Raw genomic sequence first — 19,658 nt, forward strand, 5'->3', positions numbered from 1 at the left:
ACTGAAAACTGTTTGCAATGGACTCGAGCTCAAACGCAGCCAGTTTGTTCCAGCTGCTTTTGAACAGCCTGAGCACAAAGGTGCCTTGAGTCTGGGGCTGGAACAAAAGCCTCTGAACACTCAGCTTTTTGACCCAGTGTTGCTTTCATGTGCCAAGGGGTTGTTTTGCAGGAAGCCTCCCAGCTGCTCTCCAAGGGCAGTTGCAAAAAGCAGGGATGAGGGTCTCAGGAACAAGACACACCTTTCAGACCCCATCAAAAGGATCGAAATTCTGTGAAACCCCCCAAATTTGACTATTATCACAACTGCCCGAGTTGCCAGAACTTCTGCAGGTCCACCAGGCCAGGAGCCATCAGGATCCACCCCAACCCCTGCTGCTCACCTCATATCTGTGGGCTGGCCCAACAAAAACCTTCTCAGTGTCCAGTTCCTCAGACTTGAAGTGGAGCTGGGGCCTGAGGTGCAGGAGCAGCCTGGTCTCAAGCCTGGAAAGAGATTTCTGTTTCAGCACAATAATTCTCAGTTATCCTGCATTTTCCAGGTTGCCTCAATGCTATTCCCTGACTCTGAGCTGCATGGGAGCAGGTCCTGATGCTCCAGCAGAAGATATGGGACCCTTCTCTTGCCTCAGGAGATATACCTTGGGGCTGGCTTCCAATTTCTAACCCACCCTTTGGGCTGGTTTCCAATTTAACCACCAGTTTTCACTCTGGAAAAGTAATGCCAAGTTTCAAACATGATCTCTGATTTCCTTCCCATGCACTTAGAGGAGTTGGAGGCACAAAGCTCACAAAGAGCATTGCTGCCTGGCTTGCAGATGAATCGGGGTGTAGGTGGCCCAACAGCACAGGACTTTGTTGCCAAAGTCCCCAACTTCTGCTGCTTTCTGTCACTCAGCATCTTCTACACAGAATGTCCCCTTGTTTTGTGACTGGCCTTGAACATGATTCTCATCTGAGCACGTCAACAAACAGAGATCCACAGTTTCACATGAGGTAAAGGAGGGATCATCATTTGGGATTTTTGAGTAACTAAGAAAGTTCATTTTGACCTTCAATATTTGCCCAGAGCAAATTTCCAAGCACTTCTCCACTGCTGGCTTTGCCAGTTGCCCAGAGCTGGGCAGTTCTGTAAATCACCCCATCCAGAAGCATCTGCCAAGCAATATCTGGAGGCACCTGCAGCACAGGTGGAGGCCAGCAAAGCCCTTTTCCAGTGGGGCAGGAGATCCAACTGCACAATTCACGGTCCTGCACTGGGAAAAACCTTCCAGATACCCCAGCAAGGGGCACACACTGTCTGCAAATCCTCATCCCAAGGGATTTGGGACTGGCAGGCAAGTGCCTGAGGGAAGCAGTCACACTTCTTGCAGGGATCAAGAAGCAAAATCAAATGACTTACCAGTTAAAGATGGCTGTTTTCTTCCTTCAATTCTTTTTGCACCCAGGGACTGTGACTCTGGGACAATTCCCACCCTGACAATCCAGTGGTTCAACTCTGGTCTGTAAGGAATGAGGGGGAGAAGTGCATCATTTAAATGACCTCCCTGAGATCCTCTTCCAAGGGGCCAGTGGAAGAGTTAAGCTCTCCCTTGGGCCCATCAGGGTCGTTCAGGAGCAGGCTCCTTTTTCTCAACACACATCATTTGCCCAGCTCTGGTTCCTCTAACTCCCAGACCAGCCCAAGGCTTGCATGCAAGTACTTTTCCTATTTCCCTGTCATGAAAAAGCTCTCCTGGCACAGCCCCTGGAGATCCCTGCAGCAAAGTGCTGGACACCCCTATCACCAGAGCTGAAATCCCAGAGCCAGGAGCACAGCCCTGAGTGAGGAATCCCTTGGGAGCAACTTTTTAAATCCATCCTTTCCTTCCACAGCTCTAACAACTGCAGCTGGTGGGCAGGAAGACAGTTTGTTAGCACAAGCCCTGAGTAATTACTGTAGATGGCATTTGCAGAGTAAACCCTGCACAATTACTGTCCAAATAAAAAGCTGTTTCTTGACATTTGTATCCGTCACTTGGAGAGGGAAGGAAAGCAACAGAGCTGCAGGGTCAGGGATTGCAGCACCGCAGGAACGGGAGCCTGGCTGCTGGGGGACCACAGGCCTTACACCTCTTCCTCTTAGGTGGCCAAAACCAGAATGTTCCCTGGGTGGAAACCTGACAGCCACCTTCCACTCCTGAAAAACACCATAAGCAGCACCATGCAGAGACAGAGAGGAAGGACAGGGGAACCTGAACCACACCGGGCTCTGCAAGTGTTCCCTGCCCTGGGTGAGCTTGGCAAAGCCACCACCCCTGTGGTGCTGTCACTAGGGTGGGTCAGTGGTAGCTGTGCTCAGAGAAGGACCTGACAGGACGAGCACAAAGCTTGTCCAGCAGCCTGCTCAGACTGGTTTCCAGGGAGGATGCTCTCCCTGCTGAGCACAGAGAGCCCAGTGCAACACCACCAGCCGGCACCACGGACTGAGAGCCACAGGGTGACAACTCCCACACAGCTGCTGTCCAGGGGTGTTCCTTCTGCAGACATCCTGGGCTCAGCAGGGCTCAGCCACCTCCAGTCTGGTGTTGTCTGGGCAGTGGGAGGTGATCCAGGATCAGGGAGCACCTTTCTAACTCAGCTCCTACTGCCTGATGATGGATCCACATAAAAAGGACCCATCCTGGGGGTTAGTGGTCTGATGCTTGTTTATTAAAGTTGTTCTGCTCTGTAGCTCTTTGGCCTTTGAGGAAATGCTGGCAAAGTCATGGCATGAAAGCTTATCCCTACACTGCTTGGATTGTTCTGGAATCAATGATCCAGAGCCACCCCTCTCTGCAAGGTGCATACATTCCTGGTTCCCTGAGCACAGGCTCCCACAAGAAGAGATCAAATTTGCTCACAGCTCCACAACAATCTCAACCAGCAAGTTCTTCTTGTCATGCTCTTGCCCAGGGATTGAAGCCTGGGCCAGGCTACCAGTGTGTCTGCAACTCTCTGCTGCTTCCTCAGGGTCTTCTCTCTCTGCTTCTCTCCCAAAGAGTCCTGGCACTGATGCTCAGTCTCAGGAAGCCTTGTAATGCAGTTTTGGAGGATCTCAATGTCTTGTAACTGGTTTAAACAAAGGCACCACTTACAGCCCCTCAAACCCCAGCATTACAACTGTTTCTTGATGCATTTGTTGGCATAAATACATGCACCTCTGACAAGTGTAATAACACTCCACAAGGAATGACAAATTTAGCTTACGGAAGGAGAGAAAAAGACCAGAGTTATTTTTTTCTATCAACAGAATAAGGCTTTGATTTTGCCTGTGGCTGCACATCCTCACTAGTCTGTCCAGAAGAGTCTTGAACTGACTGCAGCCTCCAGCTCTCCTGCAGCATAAATGTTAAATAACTATAATATTGCCTATTGACTTGGCATTTAAAACTCAAAGGACAGCTCCCCCAAAAAATTAAAGAGCTGTGACATGGTAAGTTATTGGGCTGCAGCTGCAAACAATTTCCTAATGCACAGCCTGCTTGGAGTCAACAGAACAGAGGGGACAACAGGGAGAAAAAAAAACTGTTTCAAATGTCCACAAACCAATAAGAAGAAAAGGAAAGTCTGAGAGAATTAATTCACCCCGATGCAAACACACCAGAGCAAACACACTTGCCAGATCAGGTGTTTCTACCCAGCAAGCAACTGGATGAAGGTGAAGCCTCACTGTATGACGACACACTTCAGGAACATCAGCTGGCAACCCACAGACAGCATGTGAGACATCAGACCCCCCAGGCCCCATCGGGGTGCTGCACGGACTCACCAGCACCCAGAGATTAACCTGGGATTTGCAGGAATAAAAGCATGTGGGGTGCTCAGAACACCAGCTCTGCTCTGACACCTGGAGTTTGCCCAAGCAGAGCACTGAGAAGAAACACTGGGGTGATTGATTTCCCTGGCTTGGCTAATTAGAGCCTAATAACCCACCAGTGCTCATCACCCAGCTGCCCGCTGTGTGTTTACCAGCCTGAGTTCAGCGCTCTCACCCTGGGCAGAGCCTCCCCGGGGAGGGGGGGATGCACCAGGCAGCTGCTGGCCTTTGCTTCGAGCCCAGCAGCTGGAACTGAGCACTCACCTCAGCTCCCCGGTGTTCTGCACTTCTTAAAGCTGCTGTGAGGGCTGAGCTGCCCAGGGGCACCGTTTGGTCCTTCTGTGGCTCTGCCCCGAGAGCTGCAGCCAGCCCTTGCCCTCCTTTGGTTCCTGCCCAGCAAATGGTGCCTTGCCAGGCTTTACCAGCACCATCAGCTACACAAACAATCCCTGCTGGTGTGCTGGGAAAAGGCATTAACGAAATGTCAAGAGCAGTGATGATGCTCGAGGTTTTCATCTTCTACAGGGGCATAAAGCAGAGGGGGGAGAGCACATCCTGAGCCTTAAAACCAAAACATGAGGCTGGGAGTAAAAGGGAGGGGAGTTCAGCAACAAGTGGGAGTGGAATGAGCTGCAATTTCAGAATGGCCACCCACATCACTCCCGAGGGAAGTCTCCATTTGCTCTTTAGAGACTCACGTGCCAGACAGAAAACCAGGGAGGAGGTATTTGAATGCAAGAGGACAGGAGCAGCGACGCTGAGGGTGCAAACTGATGCTACATTTCACTGTAGTTCTGTCATCAGGCTTATGAGGGCTGTGCACAGCCAGATTACCAGGGACAGGCACCTCAGGGTTTGTGCTGGCTGTCAGGCAGTGCCCACCATAAACTGAGTCCTGGTTTTCTGGGACTGTCCTATTTCTTGCAAGACTTGGGAATATTGGCATAAAATCTGACTCTACTTTCTCAGATTTTACCTCACATTGTTTCAGATTTTAGCACAACACTGGCTGCTCTGAAGCTGAGTTCAAACAAACAGGAACAAGGTCTCAGAGCCAGACCACTCCTGGGAAACCCAGAGAGCATCCTTCCTTCCACTGAGGCCAGAAAACAAACTTCTTGAAGCCTAAAGCAGCACTTCCAGTTTTTCAGGTCAACCACCTCACAAAGTGTTGTTTGGCTGCTCGCTCCTGCAGGATTGCAGGCTGATGGTACTCACTGGTCTATTTTATTGCTGCCATCAGATCTATTGGCCCCGTGGACACTTTGGGGCAGTTTGGCTGTTACTCAGAGGCTGACAGAGGCAATACATCTCCTGCAAATGGGAGCAAGTGTAATACAATTCATAAGCAAAAATGAAGCTAAGCAGGAAAGGAAGAAAATTAAAAAGAACCGTTGGCCTGATGAATATGCATCTGCTAACAACAGTGCTCTGTTCTAGCTGAGCGAGTTTAGCTGACTTTGGGATTTGATGAACGGCAAGGCCAGCACATCTGTGACAGAAATATAACCAACACAGAGATCCTACCCCACTGGTTTGGAGCACAGTAACAGCAATACATCACAGAGACAGGGGTAGGGAGAGACTTGACAGGGCAGGAGAGCTGGGAAGGTGGTGCAGGGCCAGAAGGCACGGACAGGAGTGGGAGATCAGAAACAGCCCACGCTTGATGGCTGTGACAGCTCTGTCTTTGTATGAGCTGTGCCCACACCAGCTGTCCTGCTCTGGTCGCTGTCAACTGAGCTGGGGGTGAAAGGACTAGGATGGCAAACTTACCTGTTCCCCCCACTAAGCTCTGGAAGCCAGACACACCAATACCCTGCATGCCTGAGCCCCTAATGTGACTCACAGCAACAATCCTGACTGCAGTGGTGAATACTGGAGCCCTGCACTCATATCCTTGCTCCCAAGAAAACCAGTTAAAAGACTCAAGTCTCTTGAACCCCTGAGATGAAGTCATCCCTCTGCAGGATTCAGTGTGTTTGGATGGAAACCTTTGGCAGTACATCCACAGAGAGCTTCCCTGTACTGTCAGGGACACTGCCAGCCAGGGGTTTGACTTCAAAGGTGGATGGCAGGAAGAAATCATCAGTTACACTTTAGTCTACTATTCTATGGCTAAACCAACTCTTTAAAGGCAAAACTAACTATTCTGGGAAACATTTGCCATTTCTCCCTTTATTACTGTGGTGTGTCAGACTATAAAAGTGGAAGATGTTGTGAGATATTTCTCCTGGGAAATTAAAATAGGCTTTTGAAGCCTGCTACCCCACGGGGGAAAAAGAACTGCTGGTCCAAAGGATATGCCTCATTACTCACCCTTGCAGGCTATTCCTACATGTGGACAAGCCTCGGGGCACCTCAGGAGCCAGTGGTCTGCCTGGGCTAACACCTTCTCTATAGGATGGGCACTGAGTCAGAGCACAGAAAACTACCACAGGTGCTAAGCAGGACAGGAATAAAGGCTGTGAACATGACACTGCACCACTTCTGGCATAATGTCAGCCCCTGCCAGGCTGCCACAGGCAGGTGGCATGAAATACAGACAGTAGATATATGATGAGACAGCACAAAATCTCCAGCTGTTGTAGCCTGGCTTTGCTACAGCATCCAGCAACATGATACAGGAGGGGTTGGCTCACCGTGACTCACAGCTACAGAAGGGACCTCTGTGCAACCGCAAATACATGTGGATCCTGTTTCCCTGCCCTCAGGCCCTAAAGGATGAGAATCTGCTGGATCTCCACCAGGTTGGATAAGAAAAAGCTGGTCTTGAAAAGCTGGCTACCACCAGTGTTTGGCCAAATGGCCTCTTTAGTTTGGCAGAGGGGGAAAGCAATCCATGGAAAGGAAATCACTGCTCAGAGCAGACAGAAAAACAAAGACAGAGCTGGCAACAGAAGCAGCGAAATGACACTCAAAGTGCAGCTTGTTAGTGCAGGGCACTCAGGAGAAAGGCAGTGCCAAAGCTGACATCTGCCTCTTTCCATAAATAACTGAACCCACCACGAGCTGAGGGGTGGACCAGAGCTCCCACTGGACATGGTGCCTTCTGCCAAACACCGAAGTGCTCGGCAGTAACCTCTCCTTTGGATGGGCACCAGTTTCCCCAGCTGAGGTGGAAACAAACAACACCTTCACCTCCTGGCCCAACCCCTGGACCAACACCAGCAGCAGATCCATAACTCTGCTATCCTGAAGACCCACCTCCATCAGCTCAGAGTTAACTCATGACACTGGGGAGTCGTGACCAGGCAATGACAGGGCACTGATGACTCGTCAAGGGCAGTGCAATGGTAACAAATCCTTGTCCTCCCCTTCCTCTGGTTTCCATTTCCAAGGAGTCAGCTCCCACGTGTCTGCAGGGTGACTTACAGCTAAGCTGAGGTGGGGGGGATGCAGCAAAATGCAAGGACTTTCTCCTTTGGTAGCCACCTGGGCTTCTAGCACAGCTGCTTCTGCTGACCCATCATGTGTGTTTGCAAAAATAAAACACAATTCGAGATGTGCTCGGCAAGTCAGAGTTGCATAACAGTTTGTTTCCCACAGGCTTGGATGGATGCTCAAAATGTTCATGGTCACATGGTGATTCCAAAAATCCCTGCCTCCTCTTTTCGTTAGGATTTTCACCAGTGAGTTAACCCTATAGAGACTACAGTGACCTGCTGGAGCTTCTAAAGACAGTGACACCTGAAAATACTGGCAGCTATTGCCCCACTTAAACAGCAAAGCTTCTGCACAAGCCCTGCAAAGCCACCCTGCCCAGAAAGCTTTTCCAAGACTACTATCCCTCCACCATCTTCCTAACTTCTGGAAGGTACCATTTCCTCCAGTCACTTGTCATAAGGCTTGGATTATTTCTGTAGGGTGCTCCCAGCCATTCCATCCTGGGTGATGGGTGGGAGGAAGAGAGCAGTCACTGTTGGCCAGAAGGTCAGAGGCAGAGGGGTCCCAGCTTTTTGGGGGCCTCTCCAGCAGATGTGCATGGCAGTGCAAGGAGGGGTCTGACCAAGCTAAAAGTTACAGGGCTGTCACCACAGAGAAGGTTGTAGAAGTCAGTGGATTTTTAGATTCTATATTTGATAAAGAAGAGAAAATATTATCATTTAGTGTAAAGACACCATTTAGTGTAAAGAGCAGGGGGGAGACAGACAGGAGCAAAATTCCAAATGTGAAACCAACTGTCCCATAAATAAAGGAAATCAAAAGACTGATAATGCTGGACAAAACAGAAGGGGAGAGACCCCTGTAACAGCCCACTTATATTCAGTCCTAGAGCAAACTGTGTAACATTGAAACAGCCATTTAAGAAAGGTTTCCACTCAAAACTTGCAGTCAGACCATGCTTTATGTCTGTCCATCACTACATGGAGTACCAGGACTCTGTAGTGTGGGCAGCCAGACTTCTGGAGCTCACCTCAGTGCACTTCAGGAGCTCAGTTGTGGAGACATAGCCCTGCTGTAATGAAACAGGAGCCTGGGGAAACTCTCTGCAGGGCAGAAATGCTTTGTGCAACAAGCTCTCCAGCCTCACAAGAAAGCCAATGTCTTCCCTCTCAGCACATCAAGCCAGCTGAGGTGGGGATCTGCCAAGTGACCTCATGGAGGGGAGGAGGAGGAGAAGGAAGAGGAAGGGAGGTTCTCAGCTATCAGCTATCTCAGATATCACTTACCACCGGTTTAATAGTGAAAATGTCATCAAAGAACAGCATGGGATCTCCTTGCACCTTTGCCCTCTCGTTCTGGTAGATGTGGGAGAGCAGGGAAAGGCGTTCTCCACGAGTGGTGTCCGCTCTGCTCCACTCCAGAAAATTATCTGCCTGGGCATTTTCCTCCTGGCACAGCCTGTGGCAGAACCTGCAGCCACGGGGAGAGACAAACCCAGCAGATCATTTAACAGGCCACATATTTGCAGAGATAAGTGTAAGTGCAGCAGCAAAGCACTTGGGGAGGAGCAGCAGCAGCTCCTCAGCCAGGGGCTGACCCTGAGCCGTGGAGTTCCAGATGGATCAGAGGATCCCTTGTTGTTTGTTGGCACAGTAGGTGGTTTTACTCCACCCTTACAAGCTCAGGAGAGGTTTTGAAAGCCAGCAACCCTTCAGAGAACCTTGTGGCTCAAAGCCACTGAGGGGGTGTCCACCAGCCACCTCAGCTGGCTTTTCCTACCACAGAGCTCCTCAGGGGAGGTAGATAAAGATCAAGGAGCACCCACTGCAGGGCTTCCCTGGGAAGGGAAGAAGAAGCTGAGTTTCAGCTGCAGGTTACCAGCATCACTCCTTGCTTCTTCCCTTTTGGACCTGCAGGGATAAGCAAACTCCAGCTGCTCTGTTCCCTACACTGCCTTCCACCAGAGCATCCCAGAGCTTTCCCTTACTTGGTAGCTGCAGCAGAAATCATTCTGGTGTTTAAAGATCACAAGAGAGAAGCCCAAAAGATGAGAAGGGAGCACTGCTACAGAGTAGTTGCTTTCTAGCTGGCAGGTCACTGTCCCCCCTTCACGCTCCAGTCCCCTGCCAAGAAGAACCAGCAGGTGACAACCAGGGGGACAAGTGGAACCTCCATATGGAGCAAATCGAGGCAGTGCAGAACAAGCAGGTCAGAGATCATCACCCAGCCAACTTCAGACACAATTAGAAAGGAGATACAGTCGTGGACATTACCAGCTGCACACAGACAGAGCCTCGGGCAGACGCTGTCACCAGCACCAAAAATACTCTCTTTGGCTGGTTCCCTGTGGAGCACAATTGGAAATGTTTCTCCATGGCTGACCTGCAGTGCTGGGCATGGGGAGGCTTCCAGCCACTGGGATGGGCAACCCTCCACTTAACCTCCATCAACAGACAGTAATTCCACCATGGCATCCCAGAAAGTCCTGCGGGAGGGAGACAGAGCCAACTCCTGGATAGGCCTCGAAACCCATCCCAGAGCAGGGTCCTGCACTGCCCCCTCTCATGAAAAAGTCCTCTTAGCTCTGAGATCTCAAAAGCTTCTCTGACAGCAGGACAGCAGCCTTGGAGCTACAACCACCCCTAAGATTGCAAGTAAGGAAGAACAAAACCTCCTGGTCAAAGTCAAGGACACAAACTGATATGAAAGCAAATGTAATTGGAGAAGGAGTTAGCTGTGGGGAAACCTGGTTGTGTATGAGGGGAAAGAGGATCACTCAGGGTCCAGGCTGAGACAGGCAGGTGGGAAGAAATGGGAAAGGAATGGTCCAGAGAAGTACCCAGAGAAGGTCATGAGATTTTCTTTTAACACACTGAGCTTGCATGGAAGTCAGACACTGTGTAATTAAATAGAGAACAGTGGAAAACTAGTTTTGGCCTGCAAGGCATTTCTGACCTAATTACGTTGAACTTTATTTGCTCAGAAGCCCTTAAAAAGTGCTGCAGTTTGAGGCAGTTTCCTGATCAGCTCTGGGTTCAGACTAACTCCTGTATACCCACATCCATCCAAATCTGAAAAGTCACACAAGGACTCCCTGAATCACCCAAGCTTTCCAGTGTCATTTTCAATCCATCCCCCTGGGCTGTAAGTGCTTCTTTACTGCCTGAAATGGGAATTTCAAAGCTGCCCCAAAGGTACCCTTTGAAGAACCAGCCCCACCTCTCACCACCCTGAAGACACAGGTTGCTGAAGCCCAAATGCACTTCCAAGGCCTGTGCTGCCCTACCTTCCCTGCAGAACCCTCCACCTCCAAACTCCCCAGCCTGTAAGGAAGGGTGGGAATACCTCATTGTGCTGGAGACTGGGGCAGTGCAGGGCAATTCAAAGCCCTGCAGCAGGATGGCCTCAACTCTCTGGGCCAACAAAACCCCCTACCCTGCAGAGCATTGGAAAGGAACCTGCCATCTCATCAGAGCTGGAGCAGAGGAAACTGCAGTGACTACAAGAACAGCTGTGCTACCTGAGCTCTGTTAAGTCCTACTGCTCAGTGCAGTCCCAGGTTTTAGGTGCTGACACCCTCCTCAGCCTCCTGGACCCTCTGTAGCCCAGGGATCTCTGGACCTCAGTGGTCTGTGGCTCCACAAGCACGAATTTGCTCTCTGAGGTAATCCAGTCATTGCAATCGACCCTTCCTCCCTAAAACATCATCCTCAGCTGGAGTATGGATGGAGCTGGAATGGAAAGTGCTGAGTTCCATTACCCTGAAGCCCAGAGACATCCTGATGCCAGGGATGGTTTAATTGTCCTAAACCATGCAAAAGCACCACCACCTCTCTGAGGCCATGTGTTGGTTATACCCTTGGGCAGTGTACCTCCCTGAAATGCACCTCTCAAACCCACCTCTGCTTCAGCTGATCCTCCTCTTCCTGAGTAGCAAAAGCCTTCCACTGGAAGCGGGCTGTGACATTACTGTGGTCGAGGATGGTCACGGTGCTGTGGTTTGACAGTGTGATGAAAGTCTTCTCAACTGTCACAGAATTCCTGTCCAGTCTGATATGGACATTCACAGCTGACCCATGAAGGCTTGTGTGGGTATCTTCACCTGGAACAAAGCAAAGGGGAATCTTTACCCATCTCACTCACTGTTGGAAGCACAAGGAACAGAGCAAACCACAGGTGACAGAAGAAAAGGTCACAGCTTTTGGCTGTATGAGCAGTTCCAGGGATCAGGACATTTATCACATCCCAACTGCTGTGTGTGTACAGCGTGGGGATGTCCTGGACACCACCTCAAGCACCTTATTTCTGGTGTGTTTGTGGAGATCTGTCCCCAAGGTGACAGTATTTAGAGTGAGATTAGTCAGACGTGGTGGGGTGACCCACTCAGGTCACAGGGAATTCTGCATCAGAGTCATTCAGGTGACTCTGAGGAGCCCCACTCAGTCATGGCTTGCCCAGGGTCTCCTCCAGGCATTCCAGGAGCTCCTGTCTCTCCTGAACCCTTGTAGCTGACAAGCAAGGATGCCTGGGGGCATGTGGGCAGAAAAGAGAGGTCCAGAAGAATAAGTGAAGTGATGGCCCACGGCAGAAAGGGACACAGGCAAGGAAACACAACAACATTCAATATGACAAACCACTACAGAATGAACACCATGAAAATTATCATCAACTCCCACGGCCACATCAGTCTTCAAATCTTTGGGATTGTTCTGATCTCACAAACCAAGCTGAAGCACTTGAAATTCAAGAAGGGCGGAAAGAAAGATTAAAAGTATGGAGCAGCTTCTATTCAAAAACTGAATGGGATTCCTCAACCTGGAAACTGAATGGGAGATAGATGGTTTGTGAAAGCATGAATGGCACGGGAAATGGGAATATGGAAAAAATTTGTCATGATTTGTCATCAAACAGGAACCTGAGGGCCTGAAAATGTTATTAGTCAGAAATAACACAGAAGTGGTAGTACTTTTGCAGGGAATATCCTGTCCTTTGGAACACACTGCCAGGGCGGGCTGCAGAGGCTCGCAGCTATAAATCCAGGGAGCAACTGGACCAACGCTTGGAAGATAAAACCATCAGAAGCTATTAAAGAAAGATGAGAATAAAGCCTCCAGCAGGGGAAAACGCCGACTCCAGAGCCCGGGAGGGAGGCAGCAGATGCTCTGCCTGTCTCTCACGCTTTGCTAAACATCCCCGGCTGCGGCGCTCCCAGAGAGGAGCCGGAGCCGCGGCCACCCCGGCACTGCTGCTGCGGGTGCTGAGGGCTCTGCTGGAGGATGGAGGCTTTGCCAGAGCACCTCATACCACACAGGGAAGTAGCTGGTACGTGCTGAACATGTACCCCCCCAAACTGCCGGTGCAGAAGGGCAGGCTGGGGTGCCAGCGAGCCGGGGGGAAGCCGCTCAGATCCTTCTGCCGGGCAGAGGAACCCACACAGAGAGTGGAGCTGCCGGGGTTGGCTGAGGGCAGCTGCAAGACTTCATGTCTTGGGTGCCAAATGAGATGTGACATTTCATTTAAGGCTCTTGGTTGTTTAATACATATGTTTAAAAAATAAATCTCCGTACTGTACCGGCGCTGCAGCACGAGGCATTTCACTTGACAGCGTCGTGTCCACGGTGTGCAGTTTGGGATGCTCTGCTGCCATGAAAGCACATTTACTGAATCTAGATGGATCTGCCCTATCATTATTTACACAACACAACCTTATTACAGGCTGTCAATTCTCTCATCCTTCCATCCTGTGGATGTATTTCCTACAGATGGCAGGACACAGCTCTCTCTACAACCAGAGCAAAGCAATGCCTGGACTTAAAATTCAAAGCCAGACTTTCAATAAAGCACTAGAGCAGATGTGTTTGGGTTGTGCCCTCCTAAATAATGCTCTGACACAGCAGAAACATCACTGTGTTTTATCCCAGCATCCAGCTGCATGACTGTGGACACAGGTATCTTATCACATCAGGATCACTTTTCACTGCCCAAAAGTAAGAAATCAAGCACTGGGTCATCCTCTGTGGGGCCTGTAAAAAGAACGAGAGAGAATTTACAGAAGAGCTATAACATCTCTCTGAATTCTTCTAATACTACATGATCAGCCTGGTGCTAGAGGGAATACTGCTCAGAGCAGCACAAATTGTTCTTAAATAGGAAGACAAATGTTGTTTAGCCTGAACATATATCTCAATGAATGGATGAGCAAACCCTTGAACTAGATTTCAAAACAAATGTCAGGGTTTATGAAGAATGCTTTCCTAGGGTCCAACAGCTAGTACTTTCCTTCATCAATTACTGCTCTAAATATTGGGAAACTGGTAGACCGAATGGAAATTAAACAGCCCCTGCTGCATTTTGTCTTCACTGAGACATAGTCTTCCTCTATCCCTGTCAGTCCCTCTTTGCTGAATTTGGATTTTAAATCTTTTAGGAGAGCACGACCGTCAAGTTTGGAATTTTTGGCTATTATGGAAAGCAAGTCCAATCACATTTGCTCAGCCTTGCTCTCATCTCTTTTATGAGCACAGCTGAATCATTCCCAGGCTACAACAAATCTCAGAGCATCCTCTTCATCACCATTGCTGCAGTTATTGCTGTTAATGGTCCTAAGTCCCCAGCAAAGCACCCGCTGAGCCCAGGCAGCACATTGCAAGAGGAAAGTCTCTACCCTGGAGGCACTGCAAGGAACCACAAGACAACAGATGGGGAAGAAATGGGAGATGGAAAGCCATGGACAGCCAGCAGTGTGCTACAGGACTGGTTGTGGCTCTTCAGACAGCTCTCTGGCACGCTAAAAGTCAATTAGTTTTCAATCATACTCCGTGTTGTGCATCCAAATACATTAATCTCCTCTGCACTGTGCTGAGGAAGATCTGTTTGCCTTGCTACAGGATGAAAGACTCTGGCACAGGAATATCTGGGAGCCAGCACAGGGCCTTGCAGAATGTGCTGGAAAGGACATGGAGACTGTCAGATGATGGAAGGCAGCTCTGCCCCATGGCCAGGGTGCCACGGGCCATTTTTAATCTTTATTGCTGCTACAGTAATGATACACTGGGGTACCTGCCTGGCTGAAACATTGCTTCTGGCCCGTGGGGAAAACGCTGCAGGAACTTTCATTCTAATGGTCTGGCAAAGACAGACTCAATACACTACTTAATAAATCAATCACCCTTCAAGCTGCTCTGCTGCCTCTCAGGAGATGCTCATTGATCCAGGAGGAAAAGAAGCTAATGAATGGGCGGTTCTGCCCTGAAACACATCCAGAGGTAATGACACTTAAGAACACATTGGTGATCTCCAGGGATGGTGGAGTAGACAAGCTGTGGTCAAGGATGACCTGCAAAGAGATGGAAACCACATTCTTCCAGAAATCCTTCATGTGCTAAAAACGGGCTGTGTGGGCTCACAGGAAGCCTGTCTCTGCGAGTACCTGGGGATGACCAAAACAGCCCAAAGAAGAGTTTTAACTTCCAAACAACCCTCCTAGTCCACACCACCCAGTCTGTGGAGTCAACTCCGCAGGTTGCTTTAGCAGGAGGTTTGCCAGGAGGGGTATTATGGAGTTGTGGAGCTACAAAGCTGTGCAAAAAACCCCAAAAACCTGAGCAAACAAAGCACAAACTTTATTCCCCTTCATCTACCCTCAAAATGACAGACCATCTGTCTTGAAACACAGGGCCCTGGTGAGGGGGCAAAGGCCATAATCTGTTTGCAAGTAGCAGAATGACCTTATCTAAAACAGTATAAAATCATTATTACAAGCAGTTCTAGACAAAGGGGACAGAGGCAGGAAGCAGTTGTTACCTATTAGCTGTTTTGACAGAAATGAGCACTTTGGAGACCAATTAGACTCACCCATCAATCTAATTAATTGGAACTATAAAAGCCTATAACCAATCAGCTGGATAAAGCATTAGGTACCAATCCTGCCTCTGTGGCAGCGCTGCTACTATTAAGACACAAAAATCAACATATAATTGCACAAACTCCTACTTATACCTTTTTTTTGCCTACAATATCTGCCTCCCTCAACTCACTTTGAAGCGAGAGTAGAAGGACATGAAAGTTCAACAGGAACCAGCCACACTGCTGGGAATTCTCACAAGGAAAGGAGAAGCAGAAGGAGCCCCAGCCACCTGCAACCAGCAGAAAGAAAAATCCCTTTGCAAAGTTTTTAAAATGCCTGATAGTCCAAGGCAAAGCCAGAGCAGCCTCTTGTTAATAACTGCAGCATCAGTCTGGCTTACACCTTAAGGTAACACAGTAAACAAGATCTTCTTTTAAAACTCACACAGTAAAATAAGTTTCTAGCCATCTGCCAGCACCAAACACAGACAGGAAAAATTACATCACTTGGTGCACCACAGTGAAGCCCTGGAGTCAGAAGAGGCTGCTGCTTGGGAAGCAGAAAGTTCCCCCTCCTCTGAGCACCTGTAAGAAGCTCCTACCAATCTGTCTGGGGTTGAAGGAATGGAGAGTTGCATGAAGATGGACAACTCCAGGCTCGAATAGCAGTGGCACACAGCAGTGGCCAACAGGAGCTCAGGGTGTGCTGGCATGAATTTAGCCCAATAGTAACTTATCACTGCTCACAGCAGCAGCAAAGCCCCTGCAAGCACTCACACCAGGCTGATTTCAACCTGAAAATGGTTTTGGGATTCCCACTCTGGTATCCTGCACAGCACAGGGATGACTCAGATAAATACCTAACACAGCAGTGAGTTGCCCAGGCAAGTATTGAGCGTCCTCCATTCTGGCTGAAGTCAATATAAATGGAAAGCACTCAGGAACTTGTTTGAGTGATCTCAGGAATGTAAAAATGCAACACGACAAGAGCTAAACCTCAGTTAAACCCTGCTGCCTATCCACATCCATCGGGGGATTTGCAAAGGAAAAAAAAAAACCAAAGGGAAAAAAAAAGAAAGAAAGGAAAAGGCTTGATCTAAAGACTAAATCAATAGGATTTTCATTTCATTTTTCAAACAAGTTCCTGCAAGCCAGTGATTGAAGTGCCAGCCTTGCCAGACAGTTGACAACCCTTGGTAGAAAGGGGGTTCTTAAGGAGAGAGAACAGAGGTATGCAAAGGTGGTTGTTTTCTGCAAAGTCTAGGCAAAGGCACAGATGAGTATCAGAGCAAGGCAGTGGTTCTCTCTGATGCTTTACCCTTGTGGGCAGCTGAGATGTTGACAGGTGCTGGCACACCCATGCCACAGTTCCTTGTTCAGCCTCAGCCAGCAACAATCCACCAGGGCTGGGGTTTGAGGAGTTCCCTGCACGTGCACAGTGAGCACTAACACACCGCCAAGCCCTTGTGTGGTCTCACACACTGCAGGAAGCTGATTTGGCCAAACCCAGCATCAGTTTTACCCAGAGAAAGAGATTCAGCATCACGACACCTTTATGTGCAGCTGAGCAGCCCTGTGCTGCTCTGAGCAGCTGAGCAGCCACTAACACAGCTGGCAACTCCCTCTGGCCCACTTGCAGTGCTATGTAGCCTCTACTACAGCTTACCAGCATGGCCAAGACACACCGCCTGCTTCCCCTGCTGCCAGTCAAGCACACCCAGTTCTGTAGTTACTCATCATCTTCACCAAGCCCCAATGGCTCTAATACATCCCATCAAACTCGCTGCTGTTCCACAGGTTACTGAAGAGCTCCACATCAGCTCCCAGGGCTTTTTTTTTCCGTGCTGCAGCCTCGTGCTGTGGAACATGAGGCTGATCACATTTTGCCCTATACCTGGCAGGCAGCAATGGGGAGGAAATGATGCTGGGGAGCCCCTTTGCCTGTGCTCCACGTGAGCAATTCCTGCCAACTCACAAGAGCCTTCAAGTCCTGGCTGCTTTAGTCCTGTCGTTGTGAAGTGTGGGATGTAGAGGCACAGAGGGCAACACAGATAAAGGGTCTGTGGCAAGACAGTGGAGAAACAGTGTATGGGACAGAGGTGTGCAAGAGACAGAGGGCACTGGAGAGAGTCTGATAGAGATGCTACACGTCACATATAGCACTGTCTAGGAAAACTTGACCCCTACATATCCACACTGTAATGGAGAACCAAGGTTCCTCCTTCCTCCACTCAGCAACTCCCAGCAAAACAGGATTCCAAAAATCTCATCCCTGTTTGAGGGGATCCACTTTGTCAACACCCTAAACACCAACTAGGTTTTCCTTTTCTTCGTGGTAAAGCTGGGACAGGGGCGGTGCTGCTGGAGAGGGAATTGGGGTGGCTGGAACAGTGGGGAATGATGGAAGAGGGGGGTGCTGGATGGAGAACACTGCTGACAGCAGGGTCCCCCCCAGGGATGTGCACAGCATATACAGAACAGGGACAGACTCAGCCTTGGCCCCTCCTCTGCTCCCTCCTAAGCACTGAAACACAGGGAGGCTTTGAAAGAAACGGTTCCAGAAATAGTTTGCAAAGCGAGTTCAACGTTATTCTGCTTAGAAAGGGCTCTGCTTTGGAGGATGCAGAGAGTGCACCTTGCAGTGCCCAGCACTCACCTGTGCCACAGTGCACTACCAGGGGTGTGGAACGATCCCTGGTCTGCAGAGGGAGAAATTCCACCGTCACTTGTACGGTGTCACCAGTGTCGAGAGTCCCAACAGCTGGAATGACAGAGAAGGGGCTGCAACACAGAGAGAGATCAGGACTCTTGAGGGAGATCTGGGGATGACATTCCTTTTGCAGTCCACTTCAGCTCACTTGTGCAAGGAAGGAGCAAACCAACCACAGTCAGCAGAGAGCAGAACACACAGGATGAGAAACTGCTCCTGGCTCACTTCTGAGGAGATCCAGCCCTCAGAAGTTTCTGTGGGACAAAATGACTTCATTTCCCCTATGCTCTGCATCCAGTTCTCTGCAGGGAGGCTCAAGGGTTTGACTGCCAGCAATCCCATGAGAGCATGGTTTGTGAAGAGCACAGAGAGGGTTAAGAGCTATTTGCATGCACAACTTGACACTCACTGCCTCAGGAATCTTTCTTTTCCTGCCACCTCTAAACCTTACCTTAAGAGATGCAAATGTTAGGACAATACCTGTCCTGCGAGATTACAGCCTAGGAATCAGACAAGGAGAGTAAAAGTCTTGGAGACCAAAGAGTAATTATTGTTTAATTTGCAGTGTGGTTGTTTGGGGTTTTTTTGCCTTGAAAACATCCTGTTCTAGCCTAAGAAAGGGCACATTTTATCAGCATTTCAAGGAAAGCTGCTCTAAGAAAAGGAGCAATCAAAACTCTAAATGAGCTCAAATTCAGATTAGAACAATACAGTGATGTGGAAACAAGACCTGAAAGGAGGATCCCATTTACAGCCTGAAGGATTCAACCCCAGATAAATGAAATGCCATTAATAGGAGCACATCAAGGGAGCTGAACAGTGCATTTCTGTGTATTCACCAGTGATGCAGTCTGGGACTCTGGGTTGTCATCCAGGCTGGTAACTGTTTTCTTGGCCCACCAGACAAACTCTGTGCCATGTGTTGGAAATATTTATGAAAATGTGTTGGTGCACTTTGGATGTAGCAGAAGCAATTAGGATTTGTTGCCAGGTAAACAGCTCCTGGCTGGCAGACACAAAACTCAGTGTTCTGATGCTTAGGGATAGCTCAGCTCAAACAGCTTCTGCCCAAAGGCTGCTGGGCTTTGTGCCCTTGTACAGCCCCACTGAGAAAACAAAAGTTCTCGGTCTTAGTTCTTTGCTGGTGGTCAATTTGTCACCTTAAAAACATGTTCTGGGGAGTTTGATGGTGATTAGAGAATGCAACACACACAAAAATAATGAGAACAACTGGAGCTGTGAGCAAGCTGAACTTTGTTCCTGTCAGTGGTGACAGCCGATGGAATTGCTGCAGTTCCTGCTCATTAAGGAGCTATTGCTGCAATTAGGGGCCTGACCCGGGCCCATTACCACCAGTGAGAACACCACTACTGGCTAATGGAGAAGCCTTGGGCCAGCAGTGTTTTTGTGCTGGGCCTGAGAGGTCGGACAGAGAGGAGGAAAGACAAGGTCCCTCCAGCCCCAGAGCTGGATTGCTCTCCATGCTCCTGCATCCGCCCCAGTGGGGATGCCAGGACTGCTGCAGGGCTCTGCTGGGGCTCAGGGGGGAATCACTGCCTGGGGCAGGAAAGGCACAGAATATTCTTTCCTATTCTTCTGCCAGAAATTTTGCCAGAACAGAGAAACAGGGAATGCCTGGCAACACTTCAGCACTGCCTTCCATCCCGTTCCCTTCCTGCTCCTGCCCTTGCCTACATACTCCTGCCCACGGATGGCTGGATGGGAATAACACTTCTGAAGGTGACTTTAGGGGTTGCCTCAGAAAGAAGATATCTTCAAATGATCAGAAGAAGAGGATCCAGCCAAGTTCAGGACTCAGTTCTCAGGACTAAGAAAGTGAGTGCTAATCACCTCCTACATCCCCACCCCTGGCTGTGCC

At 49.4% G+C, this 19,658-nt stretch overlaps 1 protein-coding gene across 1 annotated transcript in view; it reads left to right on the top strand.

Moving 5' to 3' along the window:
* The window catches only part of IL34 (interleukin 34), a 127,292-nt gene extending 108,078 nt beyond the window's left edge, over positions 1-19,214 (top strand). Inside the window, exon 8 of the transcript XR_010434242.1 lies at positions 19,203-19,214. The gene's annotated coding sequence lies outside the window, so the exon portion shown is untranslated. The remainder of the gene's footprint in view (positions 1-19,202) is intronic.
* The last annotated feature ends 444 nt before the right edge of the window (positions 19,215-19,658 follow it).

This window comes from Pseudopipra pipra, chromosome 14 (assembly GCF_036250125.1).
Source record: "Pseudopipra pipra isolate bDixPip1 chromosome 14, bDixPip1.hap1, whole genome shotgun sequence".
In the NCBI taxonomy this organism is placed as follows: Eukaryota; Metazoa; Chordata; class Aves; order Passeriformes; family Pipridae; genus Pseudopipra; species Pseudopipra pipra.